Consider the following 10775-nt stretch of genomic DNA (forward strand, 5'->3'; position numbering starts at 1 on the left):
CCAAGAAATGAGAAAGAGGTTTAGGAATTCCTAGGGAGATTTAACTACATTGCCAGATTCATATCTCACCTCACAGCCACGTGCGAGCCGATATTCAAGTTACTTCGCAAAAAACAAGCAATCGAGTGAAGTGATAAGTGCCAGAATGCATTTGAAAAGATAAAAGAATACTTGCAAGAACCACCGATCTTGATGTCGCCCGTACCGGGTTAACCTCTTATCATGTACCTCACAGTTCTTGAGGGATCCATGGGTTGTATTCTCGGACAACATGATGAAACAGGTAGAAAGGCGCATGCGATCTACTACCTGAGTAAAAAGGTCACAGACTGCGAAAGAAGATATTCATTACTCGAGAAAATGTGTTGTGCTTTGGCCTGGGCCACCAAACGTTTGAGACAATATATGATGACACATACGACTCTCTTGATCTCCAAAATGGATTCGATAAAGTACATATTTGAAAAGCCTTCTCTCACAGGAAGAGTCGCTCGATGGCAAATGGCATTAACGGAATATGATATCCAATACGTCACATAGAAAGCTATCAAGGGTAGTGTGTTGTCTGGCTACTTGGCACATAAACCTATGGAAGATTATCAGCCTATGCACTTTGACTTTCCAGACGAGGACATCATATTCGTCATAGATTGGGGTGTTCTAGAACTGGAGGAAGGACCCGAACAAGGATCGCGATGGACAGTCGTGTTCGATGGTGCTTCCAATGCTCAAGGAAACGGAATAGGGGCAATCATCACCTCTCCAACTGGTTTTTATCTCTCCTTCACTTCAAGATTATGCTTCAATTATACCAATAATATGGCGGAGTACGAAGCATGCATCTTTGGTTTAGAAGTAGCTATCGACCTAAAGATCAAGATCTTAGAAGTCTATGGAGATTCTGCATTAGTAATCAGCCAGATCAGAAGAGATTGGGAAGTTCGTGATCAAAAGTTGATCCCATACAAAGAATATGTCTGAAAAGTAATCCCATATTTCGGTGAGGTTACATTTCATCCCATTACTCGAGCGAAAAATCAATCGACAGATGCTTTGGCTACCATGTCATCTATGTTTAAGGTCAAATGGAAGAATGAAGCGCCGTCTTTCCATATTGACTACTTGGATGAGCCAGCGTATTGTTTAGTGGATGAAAAAGAATCAGACGGCCACCCTTGGTTTCATGATATCAAGAGGTATCTGGAAAAGCAAGAATATCCAGAGGATGCATCCATCATGGATAAAATATACCTTCGAAAGCTCTCAGCTAAGTTCTTCTTAAGCGGAGACGTGTTGTACAAAAGAAATTATGACTCAGTTTTGCACAGATGCGTGGATTGACACGAAACATACCAGATCATAATATAAATTCATGAAGGATCCTTTGGGACGCATGTCAGTGGGCATACCATGGTCAAAAAGATCTTGAGGGCTGGTTACTATTGGATAACTATGGAGATTAACTGCAATCGTCATGTCCAGACGTGCCATAAATTCCAGATTTACACAGATAAGATCCATGTACCACCGATTTCGCTCAATGTCTTAACATCACCTTGGCCTTTCTCTATGTGGGAAATCGACGTAATCGGGCGCATTAAGCCAACTGCCTCGAACGAGCATTGCTTCATCCTTGTGGCTATTGACTACTTAACTAAACGGGTGAAGGAAGTCTCGTATGCAAATGTCACAAAGCAAGTGGTGGCTCGCTTCTTGAAGAAGGAAATCATATGTCGTTATGGAATCCCTAATAAGACCGTCATGGATAACGAGTCTAACCACAACAATAAGATGATGAAATAATTGTGTAAAGAATTCAAAATTGAACACCACAATTCATCGCCATATCGTCCAAAGATGAATGGAGCGGTTGAGGAAGCCAATAAAAACATCAAGAAGGTCGTTCAGAAAATGGTGCAAACGTATAAGGACTGGCATGAAATGCTTCCATTTGCTTTACATGAATACCGTACTTCGGTACGTACTTCCATAGGGGAAACATCGTTCTCTCTAGTGTATGGCATGAATGTAGTGCTTCCTATCAAAGTAGAGATTCCTTCTTTAAGGGTATTAACGGATGTCAAGTTGGATGAAGTCGAATGGGTGCAAGCGAGATTGGATCAACTTAACCTCATCGATGAGAAACGCCTGACATCCATTTGCCACGGTCAGCTATATCAAAGGCGGTTGAAGAGAGCTTTTGACAGGAAGATCCGTCCTTGAAATCTTGAGGTTAAAGACTTGGTGATAAGGAAGATTCTGCCAATTCACTCAGACCCACGAGGAAAGTGGACACCTAATTACGAGGGACCATATGTGGTGAGAAAGGTCTTCTCAGGAGGAGCCTTAATCTTATCAACTATGGATGGTCACAATCTCCCATCCCTAGTAAATGCAGACGCAGTAAAAAAGTACTTCACCTAATGAACCCGCTAAGTTGATCACCCCGAGGGGCAACTTAGGCAAAAAAGGTATCCTGGTGGACCACAAAAAGAAAAGGTCCAGGAAAAAATTAGGGGCAAAATCAAAAGAAATTAATAAACCCACTAAGTTGATCACCCCTAGAGGAAAATTAGGGAAAAAGGGGTATCCCAGTAGGACGAAAACCCGAAAGAGCAGTCTAGGCAAAAATTAGGGATTTAAAAGGCAAGATACTGCAGTCTATGAAGAATTCGCACCTCCATCTCCACAACTATGGAAACCTTAAAAAGGAAGGATCGATCCAATCACCGTGTTCAAAGGCGAAGGAAAAGGATCTCCAAGGACATATGGACTATAGCAGAATGAGAACTCAATGGATACTCAAACCATTGCCATTGTCTTTTTCAGTTTTCTCTCGCAACGACCTCTTTAAGGAATTGCTTCCAATTGTGAATTACCCATTTACGAGTTCTTCATCAATAAAAAGTGTTTGTCATTCAGATATGCTTAATATTTTTATTTTTTATGCTTGTTTGCAAGGTTGAATATATTTGTTAATAAACAATGCTTTGAAAACTTTAGGGAAATAACAATAAAGTAATTCAAAGTAAACATGAATATGTTTTTTTCTCGAAAAGTGTCTAAAGGATAACCACAATGTCTAAGGCAAGGTATCCCAGTACATGAAGAATCCCGGTCAACCCGTGGGTCTCACCCTAACTCAGAAAATTCCTCACAGAGAGTAGCAGTTAGCTCGATCACCTTCAACCCAGATGCATCCATAGTATTGCATTTTTCATAAACGATCTTGCATTACATATCATTGTATCATGAAGTGTGTAGCATATTCCATCAAGATGGGGCATTACGCCATTCAAAATAAACACACATAAATGCATGAAAGCCTTTCTCGAAAGCATAAAAGAATCCCCCATTGAGACATTCTTCCTCCCCAGTCGAGAACATTATCATGAAACCCTCGAGTGGTATTCCCCGCAGGTTTTCCCGAAATATTTCTTCTTTGTGTTGCCTTTTGCAAGTATATTTTAAATCTTTCATCAATCACTTACCTTTTGTAAGTCCATTTGGCCTTGTGCCAACCCTTCTTGCCTTTTGCTTGGAGAAGATAATTGAGATAACTTACCTTTCGTGAGTTTATTTCGTTGCTTTGTGCATGAAATCACGTTCCCCCTCGTTGCCTTTTGCATGAGTAGGTTACCTTTATCATATCTTTGCTTCCCGTTTATTTAAACGCTTGATATAGGTTTGGTGAGTCTCGGGGTTTGGGTAGCCGTTGTTTGAGAACTTCATCCTCATTGTTGTGCCTGAGGGACGATATGAGGTTTTCATACCTATTTGCAAAGTTCCCCACCTGTTAGAGTGTGCCAAAGCCCATATTCGTTTAGAAACTGCCCTTAAGTCTAGGTTTTACCTAACAGGTCTTGTCCCATTCTTTATTTTGCCTCGAGCAAATACTTGTGACCTTTTTTCCATTACTTACCTTTCGTAAGTATCCCATGCCTTTTGCATGGGAGGTAGTTACCTCCTTGCTTACATTTGGTGAGTCCCCTTTGTGCCTTTCACATAAAAATTGATATCCCCAGCTGCTTACCTTTTATAAGTCTCCTCATCCTTTTGCTCGAGCATTTCTATTCTTGAATCTGCTTACCTTTTGTAAGTGACCCTTGCCTTTTGCATGGAAATATTTTCCTGCAAATAAGTCGTTACTATCTTTTGTATGAGGTGATTATCCTTTCCAGTCTTCTTCTTAACCCTCTGTTGAGAAGTTTCTCATTACCTTTCATATGAGAAATCCTTTCCAGTTTTCCTCTTAACCCTCTGTTGAGAAGTTTCTCATTACTTTTTGTATGAGATGATCTTACTTTTCACCTTTCTTCTTAACCCTCTGTTGAGAAGTTTCTCATTACCTTTCGTATGAGAAATCCCTTCCAGCTTTCTTCTTAACCCTCTGTTGAGAAGTTTCTCACTACCTTTTGTATGAGAAATCATATTCATCTTCATGAACCTTCTTAACCCTCTGTTGAGAAGTTTCTCATTACCTTTCGTATGAGAAATCCTTTCCGGCTTTCTTCTTAACCCTCTGTTGAGAAGTTTCACATTTGCCTTTAGCATGAGAAATCATATTCGTCGTCATGCGCCTTCTTAGCCATCTGTTGAGAAGTTTTTCATCACCTTTCGTATGAGAAATCCCTTTCAGCTTTCTTCTTAACCCTCTGTTGAGAAGTCTCTCGTTACCTTTCGTATGAGAAATCCCTAACTTTTTTCTTAACCTTTCGTTAAGAAGTTCTCGCTATCTTTTGGGTGAGAATCCCCAGCAGACCTTGTGTCTATGAGTTCCCATTACCTTTTGTACAAGAATCTCACTCCCATTTTCTTCTTAACCTTTTGTTTGGAAGACCCTTTTTCTTGTGCAGAGGAGCCGTTGCTACCTATTGCACAAAGGAAATCATATCCCCCGGTGAGGTTTCCCCTAATTCCAATTTTCTTCTTGATCTTTTGTTAAGAAGTTCTCATCACCTTTTGTTTGAGAAAGCTGTCTATCCCTTTTTCTTAACTCTATTTGAAGATTTCATTTCTCTTGCTTCGTTGATGTCCGTTGCAAGAGAAGGTCGCTTCTCAGTTGAGCTTCTTGCCTTTAGCAAGATGTATTTTTGCCTTTTGCAAGAGATCTCATTTCAATTATTTTATCCACTAGTACTTTCCTTTTGCAAACACCCATTCCTTTTACCTTCAGGGAATCCTGCGGGAATACCTCGATCGTCGGTTACAGTAAAAAACTTGATGGTGGAGGCAAGGAAAGAAAGAATGAAAAGAAAAAAGCGATGAAAAAATGAATGAAAAAAGAAAAGAATGAATAAAAAAGGAGTGGAGCTAAGAGAAAGATGAAAAAAATCATAATCAATCATATTGCATTAGCATATTGCATACACCATTCATATCTAACCTCATAAGTACCCATCCACCAAATAACTCTTCAATCTCTAGTAAAGAGACCTCTTTGTGACCTATCTTCACATTACATTCCATTTTTTTATGGTGGGGAAATTTCCTGATATTCTAGTATTTAATCCCATCCCACCTTGATCGGTCGGACGACGTTGCTATCCGTACATTCAGGTCCGAGAAGATTAAATAAGGGAAGTTGTCATACCCCAAAATTCACCTTACCTTTCACGATGATCATCTAGGTTACTAATCCTAAACATTTGCATACCATATTGAGCATTCATTTCATTTGCATGAGCATGGTTCAACACAAGGAGACAGGTAACTTGAATTCATGACTTTGTACTTGCACCTAGTGGAAACTAGGGGTTCCTTGCAATTTGGGAGTGGCTCTAAATCAAACCCTAACTTGGAGATGTCCCTTGATGATATGGTATTGTTCCTATAGTGGGTGTGTAAACTGTAGCTCCTTGAGGAGGTAAAACCCTAATTTGGCATCCTCACTTGACCATGGAATTCCCAAGCCTTAATTATTTCCATCACTCTTTGTTGTGCCCCCAACCCCATTTCATTGGACCATCATCATTCATGGTGCTTGATTCTCTTGCTTGGGTCAAAATGCATTCAACAACCTTTGGTCATAACTCATTCTTGTGGACCATCTTGGTTTTGAACCCTAGTTTCATGGTTCCCTTCATCTTGTCTATACCCCTTGGTTTGAGCCCAAGTACATGGTCCCACAACTTTCATCTGCTTCTATTCCATAGAATTCCATCTGGATCATTTGCATGCCTACTTCTAGGTCATGCCTTTCCATTTAATCTGGTCAATGTTATTCAAGTCAATTTCATGCATGTTCATTGCTTGGTATTTGGTTCATGGATCTTGGGTCAGCTCATGCCATTGCCCATTTATGGCCCAGTGGGATTCATTCAAGATCTGCCACGTTGTTGCAACCTGAAAAATGGAATGCGAAGAAAAACAACCGGCGAAGAAATACAGGAGAGTCGCCATCGTGCGTTATTTATCCCAAAGGAGGGAAAGGAAACGCTCGAAGTAAACCTGGAAAAAGGAAAGGACAAGACGGGGTCTCGCAACCAAATCTTGGGTTCGGGAGTCGATTATGCGAAGGGAAGGTATTAGCACCCCTACGCATCTGTAGTACTCTACGGGATCCACTTTTGTAGTTCTTGTCTAAAGGGTGTGGGTTTATCTAATGTGTTATTTACTAAAAAAAAGGTTAAAAGAAAATGACTCGCACGGATGTCGCATCCACTGCATACGTATCTCATCTGAATATGAGAATCAGAGTCTTCGTAGCTCGGCCACCTAGGGGTTAAGGGTAATTGTGCTCGCTAAGACATCGCGTCTTATGCCTACGTATCTCATCTGGAATGAGAATCAGAGCAAGCCGTAGTTCGGCTAACTACGGGGTTATGGATTGGGTTTTGGACGAACAACGTTACTACGCAATCTACCGGATGCTCGACCTTTGGAGACTTACTCGCCTGTAGTAGAAGGAGTTAACGTGTTCTTAGGAGAAGAAAAATCAATGAATTTGTTTGCGTTTTAGGAACACTCAGGCAAAAAGGAAATCCTAGACGAAGGAACCTGCATAAAGTAAACACACAAAACATTGCCTCCTATCGAGGTCTTCCAGCTAAGAAAGCGGTAAAAATACGGGAAAATGTAAAAGTACCACACGGATAAAAATCCGAAGTAACAGCAATTAGAGGAATGGGAAACCCATGGATCCTTCCAAGCTAAACACCATCAAAGAAAGTGAGTCAGTACAGGTAATCGGAATGAAACCTCCAGGCGGTATCCCATAAATAAAGTGGAACACCAGGCAAGCTATCCCTGCAAGAGTATGTGAGCCCTCACAAAACAAAACTCAACAAACATGTTAGAGAAACAAAATAGGGTAACCAAGAGTTGCCCCCAAATCAAAATGTAACCACATGAATCATGCCCTTTCAATTCACAAAAAGCTCACAAAAAGCAACCAAGGGTATGAGGCCTAAACCTCTTGTCAAACACATGCATCAAAAGGGTATCAAATTCACCCATAATACCTCATACATTCAGAAAATTCAAATTGAAGGCATAAAGATGATGGATATAGGGCAAACCTGATTGGAGAGATCGGTTGAAATCAAATTACACGGCTGGATTTGCAAACCAATGTTAGGGTTTGCTTGAGCTGAAAGTGTGTGAGTCAGAATGAACCTTTCAGAGTTGCCTGGAGGTTGCTGCAGATTAATTCTCACTCTCTCTGTCTAGGTTTCTCTCCAGGTTTTGTCCAGGGTTTTGTTCCAAGGAAACCTCAGAGTGTTTTGCTTCCCTTCCTTTTTCTGTCTGTTCTCCCTCTTTTATAACCTGATTTTCATGGCTTTGTGGGCTCAAATGAGAGAGGTCCAAGTCCAAGATTTTTCTATTATATTTTATTTATTTATTTATTTATATAATTAAAAAAAAAATTCTTTCTTTTTTCGTTTTTTTTCTTTCTTTTTTCTTTTTTTTTTTTCATAACACGTGGGCTTCGCCTAGCGAGCATGACAACTCATGAACAAACCTTTGCTCCTTCAAGATTAACGTTTTGACTGACGAATAGACCCCTGTTGGAAGTAACTCAAGTCTTTCCCTTGTGTTGACTGATCATCTAAATAGAACCCACAAAGTGTTTTGGATGATGTTCAAGTTTCTTGGAGCTAATCCCGATTGACATGATGAAATGCAATGTATCTAATGTTAAATGACCTAAAAATGAATGCGTGAATAAGGAGGGCAAATTTGGGGGTGTTACAGCTGCCCCTATTCAGTCATCAGCTAACCCGAGCAGGATGAAAGCGAATAGCTTATCAGACAAACAGGGTGAGCTGTGATTGAATACCAAAGACAGACCGAAAATTTGCGCTCCGAGAACACCACAAAAATGCTGAAATACACTGCGCTGTTTATTTCTCTTCCGATCCTCTGGCTGAATCTGAATCAGTCTTCTAACTTAATCTGGAGTTTCGATCCTTTGGCTGAATCTATACTCAATTTAGTCCTCTGGTTGGATGTTAATTTTGATCCTCGGGCTGGATACGGTTTCAATCTTCTGGCTAGATCTTCTTCGATCTTCTTGCTAGATCTTCTTCGATCTTCTGGCTAGATCTTCTTCGATCTTCTAGCTAGATCTCCTTTGTTTCGATTCTCTGGCTGAATCTATTTTCTTTGATTCTCTGGCTGAATCTACTTCGATCTTCTGGCTAGATCTGAATTGTTTTGATATTCTGGCTGAATCTATTTCGATATTCTGGCTAGATCTTCTTTGTTTCGATTCTCTAGCTGAATCTATTTTCTTTGATTCTCTGGCTGAATCTATCTATTTTTCGGTCTTCGGGCTAGACTTGACTTTGATCTTCTGGCTAGATCTGGATTGTTTTGATGATAAATTCCCATCATCAAGATCTCGCATCTGGGGCATGCACTGGTTGACCCTCTTTCGAAATCTACAGTCTTCATGTTAGATATGCAGCTTCGAGAATATCCCACTTTTGGGCTTCGTACATATTCTTCAGGCTAGAACATGTTATAACGACTCTTCGATTAGACTTTGTTTTTAATGCGATCCGCGGGCTGGATCCTCTTGTAGGTTGATTTTCTATTGAGCTGTCAATCTATTCCTCCAGCTGGCTTGCTGGGGAAATAACGCTCATAGTCGACTCTCTGGCTGAATCTTCGAAATGACCCTCAGGCTGGATCTCTGGAAAACAATTCTCAGGTTGAATCTTCGAAATGACCCTCATGCTGGGTCACACACACACACTTGATCCTCTGGCCGAATCTCATGACTTTGGTTGTAAAGTAATTTTTCAGTCTGCTTTGAGGAACCTGTTTATCAGCTTATGTGTATGTTTGATATGCATGCAAATGCAAATGCAAATGTTATGCATGGTGCAAAAGAAAAACGAAATCTGCTTGGGGAAGAAACTCTGGCAGGGAGCGGATCGCTGTATCAATCCTTGAATGCTCTGTGGGGAACGATCTGTCTTCCGGGACCGGGGAGCCACCGAAAATAAATCGACCTTTTTTGAAAAGTTGACCTTGCTAGGGAAGTATCAATTATGGAAACTTTGCTTGGCGAGGCTCTGCGAGGAGAGTCTGTGAGGAAAGCACTTTCTAGGGAAATATCGTAGGAATCGACCTTTGCTGGGGATATGAACTTGCTAATCGTCCTCAGGCTGGGGATTAAAACAAATCTGTTAAAAAAGATATTCTGCTGGGGACGAGATGAACACTAGGAACACCACCCTCTTGTCTGTTGGGTATGCGACTACTCCGCTGTTGCTGGGAAGATACAGTCTGGCACTGTCGACTCTACTGGGGATATACAATCTGGATACTGTCAACTATACTGGGGAACCTGCTCTGTAGAGGGGAGGCTTTGTCAACCGCTTGGGGGTGAGGATTCATGACTTGGCATCCGGTTCCTGTGACCTGTAACCAAAAAATACACGTATGCCCCGGGGAATTACTCGGTTTGAATTCACCGTCCGGGATTAAGCACATTCAAAGCAATTTTGACTGTTTTCCTGCGCAAGTCATCTGCAAAAGCCACCATTACATTCAGATGCAATATGTTTCCTCAAGAATTCAGACATCTTTTGCAAACAAACTGATAAATGAAAAGTAAAGAGGCTTTTTAACTGAATTATTCGACTTTTGTTGGTTGAAAAATTTGTGCCAGGAATAGGCGAGTACATCAGGAAGCTAATCCATGGAAAGAGGCGATCGCTATAAATTGAACAAGAGAAACTATCCTAATGGCAATGTGGAAACGGGGTCCCACCGAGTTTCGACTCTGCTATGGCTCGTATGTCCTCAAGACGCTCTGCTCATCTTGCTTTCTGAAGTGGATGATTAGTCGATCTTTTACCTTCGAAGATTGCCGGATTGAATGAAACGGTGATATAACACGGATGAACTCAGATCGCAGTTATTCGCTTATTCCCTAACTTTTGCGTGGACCGCCCTTTTGGGTTTTCAATCCACCGGGATACCCTTTTTTGCCTGAGCCGCCCTTTCGGGTTTTCGACTCACCGGGTGTACATTTTTTTTATATCCCTAATTTTTGCCCAAACCTCTTCATTCTTCTTTTTTGGTTCGTCGGGATGCCCCTTTTTTGCCTGGACTATTCTTTTTACTGTCCAGCGGGTCTATTTTATGCGAAGTATTTTTTAACTGCGTCTGAGTTGACAGGGGACGGGAAGTCTTCGCCATCCATGGTTGTTAGCATCAGAGCTCCGCCAAAGAAAACTCTTTTAACCACGTATGGTGTAACACCCCAATAAAATAAAATAATTATTTAAATTGAGTTAATAGTATAATATTAATTTAAT

Source organism: Lathyrus oleraceus, chromosome 3 (assembly GCF_024323335.1).
Source record: "Lathyrus oleraceus cultivar Zhongwan6 chromosome 3, CAAS_Psat_ZW6_1.0, whole genome shotgun sequence".
Taxonomy (NCBI): Eukaryota; Viridiplantae; Streptophyta; class Magnoliopsida; order Fabales; family Fabaceae; genus Lathyrus; species Lathyrus oleraceus.